Genomic DNA, 20762 nt, shown 5'->3' on the forward strand with positions numbered 1-20762 from the left:
AGCCAAGATGCAGGAGCTATACGGACAATTGAACGAACTGCTCAGCAAGGGCTTTATTAGACCAAGCTTCTCACCCTAGGAGAACCGGTCTTGTTCGTGAAGAAGAAAGATGGATTGTTCCGTATGTGCATCGACTACAGAGAACTAAACAAACTGACCGTTAAGAACCGATACCCTGTACCTCATATAGACGACTTGTTCGACCAACTGCAAGGGGCAAACTACTTGTAACACCCTGTTTATTTAAATAAATAAATAAACGAATAAATAAATAATAATGGCCGTAAAATCTCGAGATGTATTTTATATTATTATAATTTAGCTTTAAGGTGATAGTAAGTTGATAGGAGTGGTTGTTATCGGGACTCGAATGTATTAAAATCTGGAAATGGGGATTAAAATGTAACTTCTGGACCAATTATGAATAGAATTCTGATGCTAGGGGCTGTTTGGCAATTTCTTTGGACTTCTGTTGAAAGGAATTTTAGAGTCACGGGGCTGGAGTGTAAACATTGGCCTTGCTTTGAAAGGAAATGTGAAGAGAGGGCCTATTCTTGGCATTATGGAAATTTGTTTTGGGACCGGGTATATATACTATGTGTCGCCGTTATCAAACCCTAAACCTAAAGAATCACCTTCAGCCGCCATCTTCACCACTCTCACTCCATCCGCCGTTGCTCTATCGCCACCATCTTTTCCAGCCGACAACGAATCCGGGAGTCACCAAGTTGAAGACGTTCGTCATTGCTCCGGCGTTGTACGGGTCGAGGCCCCACCTTAGGACGTAGATCAGCCGGGTATCTCACCATCGTGTGGCTGCTGCCGGTTGTAGGCACCACAATGGCCGACGTTCGCTGCCACCTCTCTATCCTTATACCCCCACTTCGTCTCCAGCGCCGTCGCCAAACATCCTCCATTCGTTTTCCGATTAGTTTGCGGCCGCCATGTCAAGCTCTCATCCTCCGGCGGGTATTCCTTCGTCTGTTGCCACTACTACAGCTCGGATCGTCGCTGTGTGGATCGTTTCAATGGCTCTGGTCGTCGGTTGCCACCCCGGGAAGGGGGGGAGGTTATCGTTTTCGAGGGATGCTACTTCAGCCGCTGTAAGCGCTGCGGTTCAACGCTGCTGCCGCCTTCCTAGCTTGCTGTCGTCGTCTCCGCCCACCACAGGTGGGTGTTGGGTTCGTTTTCCGAGCAAGGGTTGCTGTTTGGTGTGTGTGCTTGACTGGAAACCACAATAAATCACCGCCACAACCGTCAGGTGGTGGATGCCATCCCAAGTTCATTGTTGTTGCCGCCGTGAGCTACCAGGTGGGTGGCTGGAGTGTATAGTGAAGTCTGAAGTGTGCGTGTGTGTGTCGTGACTGGTTTTGTTTGGTCGGAAAATTAAGAACAGCCACCGCTAGGGTGGTTGCGTGTGTGTGTGTATGTGTGTTTATATTAGTGTGTGTGTGATATCGGATTTTGCGTTGTAAATTGTAAAAAATGGAATAATGGAAAGAAATTGAAAACCACCACCTTAGGGTGGTGGCTGCCGCCACCGGCCGCTGTTTCGGGCGGCGGTGTGCTTGCCTCGTTGAGTTTGATTCGTTTGCGGTGCTTGAAACCCTAATGGGCCTTGTAAACCCTAATGGACCCAATGAAGCTTATGGGACCTAAAAACCCAAGCATGTGACTAATGGGCTTAACGATATTCCAGTGGGCCTAATAGGCCCAATAAAACCCTAATTGACCTAAAATCCCAACAAATTGATAAATGGGCTAGTATTTGGGTTGGAAACCCTAATTAGGGTTTGGAAAACCCTAATGCTAATAAAACCCTAATTTGGGGAATTAACCGGGACACACGGGAATTATTTAATAACTTGAGATATTAAATGATAATCTTAGGCAAAGATTAATCTAAGCAATAGTGGACTTAATGGATTAAGTCCTTAGAGGATTAAGTCCTTAATGGGTTAAGTAGGAAACTTAACCCTAATCATCATTTTATGGATAACCCTAATTTCACTTGGGCCTTAAGTTGGGCCTTTCTATTGGGCTATGATGATTGGAATATTAATGGGTCATCCAAGATCAAGCAAATGGACTAGAATAATTAATGGGCTTTGAGGTAAGGCCCATATGAGGAGTTGGGCCCAATTTGGAAAATTGGGCCATAGATGGGCCATAGTTTGGGCTTTTATGATTATGTGATATTGGGCCATTAGAATGTTGAATGTTGGACTGGACTAAATGGTTGGGCCTTATGTATGGTAAGACCTTGTAAAGATTTGGGCCTAATTTGGAAAATTGGGCCATATGTTGAGCTTTGACTCATAGTTGACTTTTAGGCCTATGGATTGGGCCTTGGGCTTGAATAAAGCCAAGCATGGGGTAATGTAGTAATGACCCCACGTACGTACTTATGGTTATGTATGGTTATGTAGTGGAACCCAATTATTAATTGGGTGATGTTTTGAGTTTGACAGATCGGGATTCTGTCATCCATCAGCTGGGGTTGTGTCTTCGGGACTTCAGCAGTGTGAGGTGACTTACCTTCTAGTAGGGGTGGGTCTACGGCTACAATGCCGACCCACTAGTAGGAGTTGTTGTTAGATTATTGTCTTTGTGATAATTGTCTATGTTTGCTACTACCTGTTATGTTTATGTGCTGATATGATGTTATGTGATAGTGGTAGTAGGGGGTGAAATAGTCTCCGGTTACCGGTCGATAGGATCGAAGGGGTAGATTAGTACCCAGCTATGCTAGACAGATTATGATATATATGATATGATATTATGTGGTAGTAGTAGGGGGTGAAATAGTCCCCAGTAACCGGTCGGCAGGACCGAAGGGGTATGCCAGCACCCAGATATGCTAGGCAGTATGTTATTTATGTGTTTATGCTATGCTTTTATGTGGTAGTGGTAGGGGTGAAATAGTCCCTGGTTACCGGTTGAAAGATACCGAAGGGGAGGCAAGTTCCCGGTTACCGGTTGAAAGATACCGAATGGGTAGGTCGGGCACCCCGATATGCCTTACAGTGGGATAGGTTGAGCACCCCGGTATGCTCAGCAGGGTAGGTCGGGCACCCAGATATGCCTGGCAATATGTGATTGTATGGTATGTGGTATGATGGGGGAACTCGCTAAGCTTCATGCTTACGGTTTACAGTTTTGGTTTCAGGTACTCGTTTTTAAAGGAAAGGAGCCGGCTTGATCGCAACGCATCACACTATGGTTTCCGCACATGAGATCTTTGGGATTACACTCTGATATTGTTTTATGATAACATGTTTTGATTATTTCTACTTTGGTTTTGACATGACATGATATTATGGATGTTTTATTATACTGTTGGTTTTATAATAATGTATTTAAAAATGAAAATTTTGGCCTGTATTTTTGGGATGTTACAAGTTGGTATCAGACCCTTGGTTTGAGGGATTCGGGCACACTCCTGGGTGTGTCTGAACTCAAACTAAGGACTTGGTAAGAAAATTTTCAAAAGTAGAATCATTTTATAAAAAGAAGTTTGAAAAGAATTTGAAAGAGAAAAGAACTTTGAAAAGAACAAGGTGTGTGATGCGTGCAATCAGCCGAGCTCAGTAAGTTTTCCCCAAGATACCCATACATGTTATTATATGTTATGTTACGATATGATTATGAGAACTGCATGCTAGATTAGGGCTAAGGATCTAGGAGGATGCCTTATATGCCTATTGTATGTGTTTGTTGACTTGCATGCTAGTACTGATCAGTCAATAATAGGATAGTCTGTTTAGGTTATGCCTGATTGTATTAGCCTTTCAATTGCATGTACATAATCCTGATTAGAGGATAGAATGATTTGATTGGAATATGATGGTTAGATTTTCCATTGTCTGAATGCTGCTTGCTTTGTGTTTTGTGGGACTCTTTGTAATGTGAGCTAACTATTAAGTGAATATGCTAAGTCGCATGGAACACAAGCCGAATAATCTCAGAGTGGTAGACTTGACCCTATTACGCAGCTCTTGTCTGAGTCCAACCGTTCTAGGGATGGGTCTTTTACTCGAAGGATTATCTGATCTCTGTTGCATGTGGCTATATTCACGAGGTAGCTAGTTGATATTACTGGGAATCTCTCAGCAGTTGAAGACTGGGTGAGTTGGGAACCTAGGAAAGCCTAGGATAGGTTTCAGTGGGTTAGGAGCGAGGTTTAGTGAGACTTGAGTGTATCAGATTGAGGAAGTGACTTGGTGGATCCGAGAGGATTGCTGAGGAAAGTATGGATAGGTGTGGAAGGTAGTATTGGGCCCGTACTACTGAAAGCACATGATCCATACACGAATCGGTGAGAGTCTTGTAGAATTTGAGAAGCTTCGGGGAGAAGTTTATGACCCGGATTGGGGACAGAGGATGTTCCAGTTGTTGCAGCTTAGCCATTGGCAAGTGAGCTAGTGAGTGTGACAGGGTGTCAGACCCTGAAGGATATGACTTCCAAGAGTTTGTAGATACGAGATCGATTTGGAGCACTTTGAGAAGAGAGGTTCGTACTAGGTTAGTATAGTAGAGGGTCCCGGGAAGAGGCCCATGACTTCTGATCATCGGGAGAAAGGCCAGCAGGGCATGAGTCAGTGCATCACGTACAGGAAAGTGCACAAGAGAGTTTATTGCTCCAAGGGTTTAGGCTACTACAGGGTAGCGGGGTTGGTCATGTCAGCAGAAGGTGATCAGTATTCCTCCAGATGTTGCGGGTATGTCATCTTCTATTGCTACTAGATGGATGTTGGGGATACGTATCACTTTGGGATTGTGAGTGAGTTTGGATAAGTCAGATCTCGGGGCGGTTTTCTGCTAGCGTCTGGGTTATCAAGGATCATATATGCCATCCTGCATGTCGAAACATCCTTGATGAACCCACAGAGGGACGCATCTTGCGCAATGGGTTCAGCGCGTACCGTTATAATTTCGGATCTTTGTCGGGATCTATGCAGGAGTATTATTTAGAGGATACCCGGTCAGGGTTAGAGTGATAGTTCTCCAGTGAAGTCAGCGTTTAGGGGTTCTATCATTGTTCAGGTGTGGTCGACAATTGTCTATGGATAAACTTTCGAGTTCAAGGCAATACCGTTGCTAGGACAGAACTGGTAACATCAAGAGGGTAGTGTTAGTTGCGGGTGTTAGATGCATAAGTGGTTGGTCATCGGATGTTCAAGAGAATTATATTTTCGCATGCGTTGTGTATGGTTAGAGTTCAGTGGTGCTGCGAAATTGGAAGTGGGAACGAGGACTCGTCAGCCAGAGTGAAGATTAGAGCCTCTAGTTGTCAGCATGGGAGGTGGATTGAGGTGTCAGACTGGACGAGATTTCAAGAGTACTCTTCACGATTTCAGAGGATGGACGATCTTAAGGTTTGACTGGTGATTGATCGTTAGCATTGGTAAGCACAAGTTTTCATCATTGGGATATTAGAAAGCGAGAAGGATTGGGAATCCTTCAATTCACGCGTGCCGTGAGGGCTTAGTCGGATCTAAGTGAGGGAGAGACTTTTTATTAAGTTCTCCAAATGTGAGTTCTGGTTGCGCGAGGTGCAATCTCTTGGGCACCTTGTCAACTAGAAGGGTATTCCGTTCGATCCGGCCAAGATAGAGGCAGTGATGCAGTGGGAGATTCCGAGGTCTCCATCTGTGATTCGGAGTTTCCTGGGTCTAGCGGGTTATTACTGGAGGGTTATGCGGGACTTCTCCGAGATTGTGGTTCTTTTGACCCGACTGACCAAGAATTCGGTGGCCTTTCGTTGGGGGCCTGAGCAGCAGACAGCCTTCGAAACTCTCAGACAGCAGGTTTCGGGAACTAGGGTAGAGCTCCAGTTAGGACTCAAGTTCAGTTGTGTGTTAGATCGAGTGCGTGTTTGACCAAATATGGAAAGTGTTGTAAGACTACGGTGGTAACCGTAGCATTCACTATCAGTCAGTTAGCATAGAAGGTGTTGTAAGTCTGCGAGTGTAGCCGTAGCATTCACCGGGTTGGCAGATAGTGTGAGAAGTGTTATAAGTCTGCGGGTGTAGCCGTAGCATTCACTAGCAGCCAAATAGTGATAGGGTGTTGTAAGTCTGCGGGTGTAGCCGTACCATTCACTAGGAGCCAGATAGTGATAGGGTGTTGTAAGTCTGTGGGTGTAGACGTAGCATTCACTAGCAGCCATATAGTGTTAGCGTGTTGTAAGTCTGCGGGTGTAGCCGTAGCATTCACTAGTAGTCAGATAGTATTAGAGTGTTGTAAGTCTGCAGGTGTAGCCGTAGCATTCACTAGCAGGCAGATAGTGATAGAGTGTTGTAATTCTGTGGGTGTAGCCGTAGCATTCACTAGGTTGGTAGGTAGTATGAGTGCGTTGTTAGGACGTGGAAGGAACAGTAGTACCCACCAGTTCGAGTGTAGCAGTAAGGATATGGAAATCCACAGATTGGATTTCGAAATTACCCAGACGGATTAGATCTGGTTGAGCCAGTGATAGGACTGTAGGAACGCCACTACAGTTACGAGATCAAGGAAGCAAGGAATTGCTTAAGGTCATTTGTGATATAAGTCTACCGTTGGTCATGTAGCAATCACTTTTAGCCTCGGATTTGGTGACGTCAGGATTTGATGCATGGAACCGATCATTTAAATCAGACGGTTATTAGAGCCTCAGTGACATGATAACTAGTGGCAACTAGTTCCCGAGAAGGATTCCGTTCAGAATTCGTGTGAGACGACTATGTGGGAGCCCTTTTAACTCGGCGACCGGGCTGGAACCCGGTAAATTCAGATGACTGATGGATGAATTGAGGCCAGTAAGGTCTCGATAGATTTTGGGAAGCAGCTATGTAGCAGCATACTGCTTCAGGCAGTTCAGTGTTCAAGCAGTTTCAGCATTGGGCAGTGTTAGCATTTGTGTTTCAGGTTGTGAGTATGGACGAAATAGCTAGATGATTTGGGGAGTGACAAGTCACTCCCAGCGGGATTAGCTGAGCCTCGACCAAGAATAAGTTATATGCGGGGATAATTAGGTCTGTGAACCTGTTTTATAGTGGAAGCCTCGAGCTATTAAAAGTTGAGTAGTCGGTTGAGGGATAAACGGACTGGATCCAGTGATAGTGATTCAGTATGAGTGGCTTGTCAGGGATTCAAACCATCTCGAGACAGCAGATTTCAGACGGAGTAAATGTGATCTTATTGTGAGGAATTCGTTCACTTGCGGATCTTAGGGCCATGCGAAGATTGGTCACGGCTACCTCAGGGAAGGATAGGGTGTGCCCAGGATGATGACCATGTTACTTGAGTAGTTGGGTGTGTAAGGAAGGATAAGGAATGATTTCGAAGACGAAATCTAATTTAAGTGGGGGAGAGTTGTAACACCCTGTTTATTTAAATAAATAAATAAACGAATAAATAAATAATAATGGCCGTAAAATCTCGAGATGTATTTTATATTATTTTAATTTAGCTCTAAGGTGATAGTAAGGTGATAGGAGTGGTTGTTATCGGGACTCGAATGTATTAAAATCTGGAAATGCGGATTAAAATGTAACTTCTGGACCAATTATGAATAGAATTCTGATGCTAGGGGCTGTTTGGCAATTTCTTTGGACTTGTGTTGAAAGGAATTTTAGAGTCAGGGGGCTAGAGTGTAAATATTGGCCTTGCTTTGAAAGGAAATGTGAAGAGAGGGGCTATTCTTGGCATTATGGAAATTTGTTTTGGGACCGGGTATATATACTATGTGTCACTGTTATCAAACCCTAAACCTAAAGAATCACCTTCAACCGCCATCTTCACCACTCTCACTCCCTCCGCCGCTGCTCTATCGCAACCATCTTTTCTAGCCGACAATGAAGCCTAGAGCCACCAAGTTGAAGACGTCCGTTATTGCTCCGACGTTGTGCGGGTCGAGGACCCACCTTAGGACGTAGATCAGCCGGGTATCTCACCGTCGTGTGGCTGCTGCCGGTTGTAGGCACCACAGTGGCCGACGTTCGCTACCACCTCTCCATCCTTATACCCCCACTTCGTCTCCAGCGTCGTCGCCACCATCCTCCATTCGTTTTCCGATTAATTTGCGGCCGCCATTTCAAGCTCTCATCCACCGGCGGGTATTGTTTCGTCTGTTGCCACTACTACAGCTCGCACCGCTGTTGTGTGGATCGTTTCAGGGGCTCCGGTCGTCGGTTGCCACCCCGGGAAGGGAGGGGAGGTTATCGTGTTCGAGGGATGCTGCTTAAGCCGCCGTAAGCACTGCAGTTCCACCACTGATGCCGCCTTCCTGGGTTGCTACTGTCGTCGCCGCCCACCACAGGTGGGTGTTGGGTTCGTTTTCCGAGCAAGGGTTGCTGGTTGGTGTGTGTGCTTGACTGGAAACCACAAGAAATCACCGCCACCACCGTGAGGTGGTGGCTGCCATCCCAAGTTCATTGTTGTTGCCACCATGAGCCACCAGGTGGGTGGCTGGAGTGTATAGTGAAGTCTGAAGTGCGCGTGTGTGTGTCGTGAGTGGTTTTGTTTGGCCGGAAAATTAAGAAGAGCCACCAGCACCACCGTGATGTGGTGGCTGCCACCATGTGTCACCGCCGGCCACCGCTAGGGTGGCTGCGTATGTGTGTGTGTGTTTATATTAGTGTGTGTGTGATATCGGATTTTGCGTTGTAAATTGTAAAAAATGGAATAATCGAAAGAAATTGAAAATCACCACCTTAGGGTGGTGGCTGTCGCCTCCTGCCGCCACCGGCCGCCGTTTCGGGTGGCGGTGTGCTTGCCTCGTTGAGTTTGATTCGTTTGGGGTGCTTGAAACCATAATAGGCCTTGTAAGCCCTAATGGACCCAATGAAGCTTAATGGACCTAAAAACCCAAGCATGTGACTAATGGGCTTAACGATATTCCAGTGGGTCTAATAGGCCCAATAAAGCCCTAATTGACCTAAAAGCCCAACAAATTGATAAATGGGCTAGTATTTGGGTTGGAAACCCTAATTAGGGTTTGGAAAACCCTAATGCTAATAAAACCCTAATTTGGGGAATTAACCGGGACACACGGGAATTATTTAATAACTTGAGATATTAAATAATAATCATTGGAAAAGATTAATCTAAGCAATAGTGGACTTAATGGATTAAGTCCTTAGAGGATTAAGTCCTTAATGGGTTAAGTAGGAAACTTAACCCTAATCATCATTTTATGGGAAACCCTAATTTCACTTGGGCTTAAGTTGGGCTTTTCTATTGGGCTTTGATGATTGAAATAATAATGGGTCATCCAAGATGAAGCATATTGACTAGAATAATTAATGGGCTTTGAGGTAAGGCCCATATGAGGAGTTGGGCCCAATTTCGAAAATTGGGCCATAGATGGGCCATAGTTTGGGCCTTTATGATTATGTGATATTGGGCCATTAGAATGTTGAATGTTGGACTGGACTAAATGGTTGGGCCTTATGTATGGTAAGACCTTGTAAAGATTTTGGCCGAATTTGGAAAATTGGGCCATATGTTGAGCTTTGACTCATAGTTGACTTTTAGGCCTATGGATTGGGCCTTGGGCTTGAATAAAGCCAAGCATGGGGTAATGTAGTAATGACCCCACGTACGTACTTATGGTTATGTAGTGGAACCCAATTATTAATTGGGTGATGTTTTGATTTTGACGGATCGGGATTCTGTCATCCAGCAGCTGGGGTTGTGTCTTCGGGACTTCAGCAGTGTGAGGTGAGTTACCTTCCAGTAGGGGTGGGTCTACGGCCACAATCTCGGTCCACCAGTAGGAGTTGTTGTTTGATGATTGTTTTTGTGATAATTGTCTATGTTTGCTACTACCTGTTATGTTTATGTGCTGATATGATGTTATGTGATAGTGGTAGTAGGGGGTGAAATAGTCTCCGGTTACCGGTCGATAGTACCGAAGGGGTAGATTTGTAACCAGCTATGCTAGACAGATTATGATATATATGATATGATATTATGTGGTATTAGGAGGGGGTGAAATAGTCCCCAGTTACCGGTCGACAGGACCGAAGGGGTAGGCCAGCACCCAGATATGCTAGATAGTATGTGATTTATGTGTTTATGCTATGCTTTTATGTGGTAGTGGTAGGGGTGAAATAGTCCCCGGTTACCGGTTAAAAGATACCTAAGGGGAGGCAAGCTCCCGGTTACTGGTTGAAAGATACCGAAGGGGTAGGTCGGGCACCCCGATATGCCTGATAGTGGGGTAGGTTGAGCACCCTGGTATGCTCAGCAGGGTAGGTCGGGCACCCAGATATGCCCGACAATATGTGATTGTATGGTATGTGGTATGATGGGGGAACTCACTAAGCTTCGTGCTTACGGTTTAGAGTTTTGGTTTCAGGTAGTCGTTTTTAAAGGAAATGAGCCGACTTGATCGCAGCGCATCACACTATGGTTTCCGCACATGAGATCCTTGGGATTACACTCTGATATTGTTTTATGATAACATGTTTTGATTATTTCTACTTTGGATTTGACATGACATGATATTATGCATGTTTTATTATACTGTTGGTTTTATAATAACGTATTTAAAAATGAAAATTTTGGCTTGTATTTTTGGGATGTTACACTACTTTTCAAAGATTGACCTGAGATTCGGGTATCACCAGTTACGAGTTTTAGAGGAGGATGTTCCTAAAACAGCCTTCCGAACTCGTTATGGACACTACGAGTTTGTAGTGATGCCTTTCGGATTAACTAATGCGCCCGCAGTGTTCATGGAATTAATGAATCGGGTGTGCCATCCTTACTTAGATCAGTTCGTTATTGTATTCATCGACGACATACTTATCTACTATCAAAGTAAGGAGGAGCATAGTCAACATCTACGTCAAGTCTTAAAAACACTACGAGCGGAGAAACTCTACGCGAAGTTCTCTAAGTGCGAATTTTGGATTCGAAGAGTTGAATTCTTGGGTCACGTGGTTAGAGAAGAGCGAATTCACGTGGACCCTTCCAAAATAAAGGCCATTGAGAACTGGTCAGATCCAAAGACGCCTATTCAAATTCGTCAATTTCTAGGCCTCACTGGCTACTATTGCAGGTTTATTCAGAACTTCTCTAGAATCGCGAAACCGCTTACTACATTGACCCAGAAAGGTGTGACCTTTGACTGGGAAGGGAAACAAGAGAAGGCGTTCCAAACGCTGAAACGAGCCTTATGCAGCGCACCGATACTATCCTCCCAGAAGGGATAGAAGACTTCATGGTTTATTGTGATGCATCCAACCAAGGGCTTGGCTGTGTTCTTATGCAACGAGGAAAAGTCATCGCCTATGCCTCAAGACAGCTAAAGACACATGAAGTCAACTACACCACACATGATCTTGAGCTAGGAGTAGTGGTATTTTCTCTGAAGATCTGGAGACACTACCTCTATGGTACGAAAAGCACCATCTTTACAGACCACAAAAGCATTCAACATCTATTCGACCAGAAGGAGCTCAATATGAGACAAACGACGGTGGGTCGAGCTACTCAATGACTACGAATGCGAAATTCGTTATCATCCCGGTAAAGCCAACGTTGTAGCTGACGCCCTAAGTCGGAAAGAATACACTGGTCGTAGAGTCAAATCATTGACTATGACTATCCATTCACATCTTTCCACACAAATTAAGGAGGCTCAGCTAGAAGCCTTGAAACCTGAAAATGTGGCGGGTGAATCCCTTAGAGGAATGGATAAGAACTTAGAAGTCAAGGGTGGCGGAGCCTTGTACCTCATGGATCAGATCCGGACACCGAAACTCAGTGGTTTCAGAGACGTGGGCATGACTGAAGTGCACAATACTCGATATTCCGTCCACCCAGGTTCAGATAAGATGTATTTGAATCTCAAAAAGTTATACTGGTGGCCTAACATGAAAGCAGAGATTGCTACCTTCGTGAGTAAGTGTCCTGCGCCAAGGTTAAGGTCGAATACCAGAAACCCTCAGGTTTACTACAATAACCGGAAATACCTGAGTGGAAGTGGGAGCGTATCACAATCGACTTCATCACCAAATTGCACAAGACAACGGGTGGTCTCGATACCATTTGGGTGATCATAGACAGGTTAACAAAGTCCGCATAGTTCCTGCCTATCAAAGAAACTGACAAGATGGAGAAGCTAACCAGAACTTACATTAGGGAAATTGTACGACTGCATGGTGTTCCCATATCTATTATCTATGATAGAGACAGTAGATTCAGTTCAAGATTCTGGCAGTTGCCACAAAGTTCCCTGGGAACTAGGCTGGATATGAGCACAGCCTACCATCCACAAACCGACGGACAAAGTGAGAGGACTATTCAAACTCTGGAAGATATGTTGTGAGCCTGTGTGATTGACTTTGGAAAGGCATGGGATACTTATTTACCCCTTGTCGAGTTCTTCTACAATAACAGTTATCACACAAGCATAAAGGCAGCTCCATTTGAAGCCCTCTATGGCCGAAAGTGCAGATCCCCTCGGTGTTGGGCTGAAGTGGGTGATACGCAGTTAGCTAAAGGACGAGTTCCTGACAGCACTCTCACAGGTCCAGAAATCATTCGGGAAACGACAGATAAGATTTTTTAGATTCGTGAATGATTGCAAGCCTTTAGAGACCGACAGAAAAGTTACGTTGACAAGAGACGGAAACCTTTGGAATTCCAGGTTGGTGACCGTGTTTTATTGAAGGTCTCACCCTGGAAAGGCTTGATACGCTTCGGAAAACGTGGGAAGCTAAATCCAAGGTACATAGGGCCGTTTGAGATCATCGCTAGGATCGGCCATGTAGCTTACAAACTCAAACTACCTCGAGAACTTAGTAACGTACACCCTACTTTCCACATTTCGAACCTGAAAAAGTGTCTATCCGATGAGACTCTTGTTATCCCACTAGATGAAATCGAGATCAATGAGAGCCTCAACTTCGTGGAAGAACCAGTAGAGATCATGGACCGTGAGGTCAAGCAAACGAAGTAAAGCCGTATCCCGATAGTGAAGGTTCGCTGGAATGCAAAGCGGTGACCTGAATTCACTTGGGAGCGCGAGGATCAAATGAAACTGAAATACCCTCATATTTTCCCTTAGTTTATCTGTATTTGCTTAAACTCTAATTTCGGGACGAAATTCCCTTTAACGGGGGGATGATGTGACAACCCAAAATTTCTATCTTGTAAAGTCAATCAATTCAATCAAAAGTCAGACTTGTTTCTGTTATCTTTTACCATTGTTAAGGGTCTGTTTGAGAGTTTCTAAGCCTAGTACACTCAAGGATTGTGTGTTAGGAAGTGTTAGCTTGAGTTCATTGCGTTACAATCGAGCCGGAAACACCATCAAAAAGGAGTTCACGGCCGTGAACCCATTATTGGCCGTGAACATCCTCCATATATATAAGGAAATGGCTCATTTCTTCATTACTTCAACTCTATCCGTGAACACACCTATTCTCTCTCAACTTCCTTCAACCGTGAACACTCTAAAGGCTTCCAATAAGTAAGTATCTCACTCATCTTCTTGTTGTCCATTAGAAACACTTGAATCCCCATGAAACAAACACCTCTTTTGCATGAATCTTCAAGAGTTCACGGTCGTGAACCCTTCATTGGGCCGTGAACCCTTCTTAGGTGCAAGGTGTGGCCATGAACCCTTCATCCATGGCCATAAACCCTTCATAAGATCACGGTTGGGTCGTAAACACATCATGTGTTGTATGGTCGTGAACCCTTCTAAGGCCGTGAACACTTCCTTGTGTGGTCGTGAACTCCCTTCAATCAATCATATGTGATTCTAACACTTCATTGCAAGTGTTTTCTAGTCCCTAAGGTTGTTTCCCTTACATGTTGGTTGTTATATACACTAATTGTATACATATATGTTTCATTATATGGTTAATAGGATCCGTTTGTGCTCGAGACTTCACTTGGCATACTTAGCGTCCATATCGATCTTTCATTCGAATCACTCACTACAGGTGAGTTCATACCCCTACAACTACACTTTTAAATGTTTTTTAAATGCTTTTAGGGGGGAATACAAGTAGAACACAATGAAATTGTGTTAACCATTTACATGTGAAAACAACATCCAAAAGGATTTATTATACTCAAAACATGTTAAAACTCTTTTAAAGCTTTTATAAACTTCTTTTATATCAAATCATATTCGTCTATCTATTTACGTATAAGTATTCTTTAACAGACTTAGGACTATTGCTAGATACCTTGACTCCTATTCCTTGTTTGGTTGTGGGCTCGGGGTAGGATAACTAGTCCGAATGTCGGTTAAATCATAGTTATACTTATTAAATACATATGTGAATATTAAACTCATTTTTAAAGGATTATACTTAACTTAGTTGCTTGGTGAGTAATTGAGTCTTTTCTATACACCAGTAACAGTCAAACAATCATACTAGTAAACTATAATAGGTATAGTTTAGAGGATTACTACTTACTATTTCTAGAAAAGTGAAACTTACATGAGTCAGTTCTTACAGGAGTCAGTTCATACATGAGTCAGTTCAAACATACTATAACTAGATCAGGAAGGAACATACTATAACTATAGCAGAAAGGAACATACTATAACTAGAATAGAAAGGAACATACATTCTATAACGAGAACAGAAAGGAAGATACATACTATAACTAGAACAGGAAGGAACATACATACTATAACAAGAACAAGATAACATTAATGTGAGCGCTTGTTGTGTCACGTTTTGTAACCAGAGTCTCCTGGAGGGAGAGCGTGAGTTTGTGTATAGATCTATACGGGATTGACCATTATACACCTTGCTACTAGCTACAGTGAGACCTGCAGGTCTATGGGTGACAAATGTCATACCATTTCGATGTCTTTTGAGCGTCGTGTTTTATACTAGTCAATCAAGCATGGTTATAACCTCATCACATTTTACCTTAATTTAACTTATTGGTTTTAAGGTAGTTAGTACATCTATAGTTACTTTATACCATACTACTGTACATCTTCATTTTTCTCATTTCATTCATATAGTGATATTCTCACATAAAAGGTGATGTAAACTATTTTCTAGTAACGATAGTAATAAACTTGGGAAAACATACATTTTTACAAAAGAATAATCATACAAAACAGTCGGGTCTTGGTAGAAGACTACTTTCCATTTTGGTAGAAAATATAGGATTTTCTAGGAAGTATACAAACATTTACATCAAAACACTTACAAAAATTTACATCAAAACACTTACAAACATTTTCATCAAACTAATGCAAACATTTGACACTAAAATACTTATGAACTCACCAGCTTAAATGTTGATCTACTCTTTCAAAATAACTTGTATTCTCAGGTCACCAGTAGACAGTACACTGGACCAGGTCTTGAGAAGACGAAACATGTTCAAGACTCGTCTTTATTTTGATTACATATTTTTGGTGTCTTTCAAACTTTACACAGAACACACTTGTATTAAATTATATTATTAATGCAATGGATGATGTTGTTGCTTGTTTCACTATTGTGCATTGTTATGATACTGTACATGACGTCCTCCGTCCCCGAACGTTTCCACCATTCTGGTTTGGGGGTGTGACACCATCTTGTAAAATAATTATATTTTAAAGTATACTTTTAGTTCAGATCATTTCGGCCCCTTTTGTGTTTATAGTTGTATACCTTGTAAGGTTCAGTATACTTAGTTCACTATAAACAATAGCTCTGATACGAAGCTTTCACACCCTCAAACCGAAACGGCGGAAACGTTCGGGGGTGGATGACGTCATATGTAGTATCACAAGAATTGCATCATAGTAATCAAAGTAAACACGACCATTACATTGAATGTATAGAAGGTATTTACATCTGTTTGATTCATATTCATATACATCAAAAGTATAACAAAATATAAAGACGTGACCCTATAAGCTCCGTCTTCTCAAGAGCTGTGGGAGTACCTGTCTACTGATTTCCTGAGAATACAAGAGGTTTTGAAAAGAGTATCAGCATTAAGCTGGTGAGTTCATAAGCATGTTTTTGTAATGAAAACCGGTTAATGAATCAGTGAAAATGTTTGTATGTTTCCAAGAAAATCCAATATTTTCTAACGTATGAGTTTGTTATAGTGTTCCATAAAGTACAAAAACCCTGGCTATTACCAATATGTATAGAATTTTCTGTTGGAAAAACCCTGGTTACCACCAGTATGTATAGTAGTTTCATTACTTACAATATAACCATGTATTTTATCCCTTAGAATCCTCTAGTATAATGTATTGATGTTCTATTAATTAAAATAAAACTAATGAAGAATGAAATCACGTAAACAAAAGGTTAGTTTATACTATTCTGAGTCATATAACCATGCTTGATATGACCTAGTGACCTTTACGACGTTGTTCAAGTGTCGGATATATGACATTTGTCACCCCAGGCATGCCTGCCTAACTGTAGCTAGCAGTTCAGGTGTGGGATTGTCAGTCCCGAATAGATCTATTCACAAATATCACGTTCTCCCTCCAGGAGACTCTGGTTATACTATGATAGGGTTTAGGTTTAGTACCCCGAAGGGTACAATTTGAAGTAGTGTCTCACAATCCTTTATTAACTAGTTTACGTGTAGTGTTATATTCTCATGTACTTAAATCTGAATGTATGCCTTGTAGAGTATAAATAAATATAGTTACATAATTATTTAGTAATGTACTCTTGTTATCTGAAAGATAGTAATGTATATCATAAACTAAGTCTGTCATAGTTTATGTGCCTGTAAATGTAAAACTGTGTATTGAAATCCCAAACTATACCAATTATAGTTTGTATGTATGTTATGAATTTGGTTTGTGTATTGAATTGAAAACTATGCAATTATGCTTGTAAGTTGAAAACGTCCCTTATGCTCAGCATGTTACAAAAGGGATAAAATATCTAAATATTTATAAAATTGCGGAAACAGTATGGCTGTATCAATTGCATCACTTTTAGGCGTGTTGAAATCCTTTTGTATAAATTCACAGAATCATTTGTGTTTGGCTTGTATTCCCCCCCCCCCCCCTCCCCTTGAAAACGTTAAAATAGTAAAAGAATAGGGGTATGAACTCACAGTTAGCTGCGTGAATGCCTGACAACGAGACTGGAAACAAATACCCTCGAGTTGATATACACGACACTTAAAGAGATCCTAATAATAAATAAATACATATACGCATATTATTAGTGAAACCATTATTTATAGTGTTGGAAGAACACTTGCTTTTGGGTTTAGGAATGTTACTGGGACTCGATTGAATCAGAAAAGCAGGTTTTCAGCCAAGTTCACGACTTGGGGAGGTTTGAGGCCATGAAGGTTTCCAACCGTGAACTGTTCTCGGCCGTGAATTGTTCTCCTCCATGGACGGTTTACTGTCCTTGAAGGGTTTACGGCCTTTGAAGGTTTGAAGGGTTCACTGCCTGTTCTTGGTGAGATATGAAGGTTTGAAGGGTTCACGGCCTGTTCTTGGTGAGATATGAAGGTTTGAAAGGTTCACGTCCGTGAACTCAAGAACAGCAATGTTAGATTTTGATGAAAAATGGATGTTTTGATGCTCCAAAACGGGTTCCAAGACGGATAAAGTGATAGATGAAGAGAAAGAGAGAGGGTGTTCGCGGCCAGAAAATGAAAATGAGGGGTAGGAGCACATATATAGGGGGTTTTCATGGTCGGTGGTGGGGCCAGCCGTGAACGGGTTTACGGCCGTGATCTGGTTCACGGTCGTGAACAGCACTCAGGCCGGAAACTGCTGATTTTTCGAAGGAAACTCGAGTTTTCGTGCGATTTTGGTCCCGACTCATATATAAAATTCAATTATATAAATTAAATGATTTTCCAAACCAAACGAATTTGACGGAACTAAATAAAATTCAAATTTTATTTGACGGAATAGGGCTAGCATTAACGAAAAAAGGTTCGGGTTGTCAGAAGTACCCAGAGTTTTTTTTCCAAAGGATGACTACGAGGGCGAAGTCTGATTCTAGTGGGGAGAATTGTAACATCCCGACTCCCAGGTATAATATTTAATTAAATTTGCATTCGTATTTTAGAGCAACTCGACGAGTTGGATGCCCCAACTCGCCGAGTTGAGGAGTTAATATATGGTCACATGATTTTTAGAGTCTATTCGACGAGTTGGAGGACCCCGACTGGACGAGTAGGTGCTGAGTGAGAAAACCATAATTTTCAGGGTTTGTGTCATATTTAAAGGACCTTAAGCCTCCATTTTTGCTTCCCTTATAACCCTAACACTCTATGAGAAACCCTAATCGAGCTATATCCTTGGGTGAGAGGAAGAGAGGCTAACACTTCATAATTTGGTGCACTTTTGGAAGAAGGTTGAGGAGCAAAAGGCTTGGGACTAGAGGGAGCTTTTGGATCCGGTGTTCATTCATCCGTAGCTGCTATTTGAAGGTAAAAATTCACCACCTTGCTCATTGTTTGGATAGATCCCTTTTCTAGGGAGTTTAGGGCCTTTTTCCATCCTTCTTTGAGTTTTGGAGTTATTTGAGCTTGCCATGGAGTTGAGACTCCAGATCTGGACAATAGGAGGTCCCTTGAGCCCAAAGATCCAAGCTTTATCAAGCTAATGGCAAGCCTTTATGCACTAGACCCCATATAGAGCATGTTTTAGCATTTCGAGCCCTAGATGCCATGCATCGACGTAAAGCTTGCAAATTTACTTGGTATTTCAGCCTTGGGAGGCTAGATATAGAGTTTGGGACATTATTTCTGCTTAGAATCATCAAAATGAGAATTGGTCTAGAGGGACTCGACGAGTGCATGAGCCAACTCGACAAGTCAGCAAGGGTTTCCCCGATAGTGAACGCGCTTCAACTCGGCGAGTTGGGTTGGAGTTTTTGTTGGATTTGGTGTCTAAGCCCATAACTATAACTCGTATGTACTTGACCCGATTGTAGAATGGTCCTTCTGGGTTGCTTTCACCATTGCAATTTGATAGGATGGATTTTGAGAATCAGGTTATTTATGGTTTGTTAATATATTACAAGTATAATATATTAATACAAAACTATTTAATTAGTATTGATTAAGAATTAATTTATTAATTTTGTGATCAAAAGAGATTAATTAAATATATTGGGATTGTTTATGTAAATCAATTCTTCTTGTAGTGTGGGCCAATGATCCATGATTATGTACATGGGCTAAACTGATCCATGGATAGTCCATGGAGGTTAAGCCCATGGAGCATGAGAATGTGGAAAGTCATGGGTTATTAGGGTTTACCAAGTGTAACCCTATCATGTGCAACACTATAAATAGAGCGCTCCATGAGCCAAAATCGGTTGAACCTTCTCATTGAGATAAGTAGCTTATTCTCTTAAATCATCCTCTTGCATATTGGTGTATGTGAGCCATTAGAGGCATCACACTTGAGGTGCTCAAGCTTTCAAAGGTCAAGAACTACAAGTCCTTCAAAAGGTATGTCATCTATCTAGATGTTTTATTCATTTGGCAATTTGTATGCTAGTTAGGACATTGCTTTGGAAAAATTGAAAATATGCATGTATAATAGAGAAAACATAGATCCAAAGCATTTAGGGTTGCATGTGCACCATAGGAATATTATAGTGCTCAAAACCCAACAGTGGTATCAGAGCCTAGGATTGTTTTCTATTATATTTGATGCTTACTAGTTTTTCAAAGCTGAAAAAGTGGAAATTTTGGCCTCTGACTGGTGAACTCGCCGAGTACATGAACAGACTCAACGAGTCCACTCAGTAACAGAGCAACTCGCCGAGTCCAGTTCATGTACTCGACGAGTTGAAGGCTCTGTATGCAGAATTTCGAGTTTCTTGGCCTGGTTTGGATTGGGAACACTACCACTAACTGTTTTGGATCATTGGAAATGTTTTTTTATGATATGGTAGTGCTTGTACTCATCCAACCACAAGATAATTGTCAATGTTTTTAAATAATTGCTGTTTTTATATGATAAACAAAATTGCATTCAAATTGTTGCGTAGAAATTATCTTGATTATGAGTTTAGTTAGATCATAGATTATGTGATAATTTTAGTTGTTAGAAAAAATGATCGAAATGAATTTTAATGACCTCCATAACTTGTCCTCAAGTTATGGAAAAATGAAAGGTCTCATACATTAAAATCCAATTAAACTCATAAGTTATGAATGTGAAGAGTTTTGACAAGTTTCAAAACTTACCCTCAAGTTTTGGAATTTGTAAAGTCACACTAATGAAACATTAATTCCAAACCCTAGAGTTTAAAAGTTAAAATGCAACCCTTATACTTTATCATATTATAAGTTTAATAATATATATATATATATATATATATATATATATATATATATATATATATATATAAGACAAAATCGGTCTTACCGTTAGTAGACCTCATTCACGAAGCCGGTATATATATATATATATATATATATATATATATATATATATATATATATATATATATATATATATATATATATATATATATGTGTGTGTGTGTGTGTGTGTGTGTGTGTGTGTATAAGACAAAGTCGGTCTTACCGTTAGTAGGTCTCATTCACGAAGCCGGTCTATAAGGGGGGTATAAGGTTACTGCCTATAAAATGGTAGTTTAATGGGTGTCCACTCTCACCCACCGCTTCCTTGACTGGTGGAGGGTCGTTAGCCAAACGGGTAGGATAGGACATTAGTTCTCCCTCATTAAAAGTATAATGATTTAAAAATAAAGTAACTAAATTTTTATTAAAATTCCCAATCTTAATTATTTTAGGAAAAATGTGAAATGGTG

The sequence above is a fragment of the Lactuca virosa genome, chromosome 5 (assembly GCF_052849685.1).
Source record: "Lactuca virosa cultivar CGN04683 chromosome 5, Lactuca_virosa_CGN04683_v6, whole genome shotgun sequence".
Classification (NCBI taxonomy): Eukaryota; Viridiplantae; Streptophyta; class Magnoliopsida; order Asterales; family Asteraceae; genus Lactuca; species Lactuca virosa.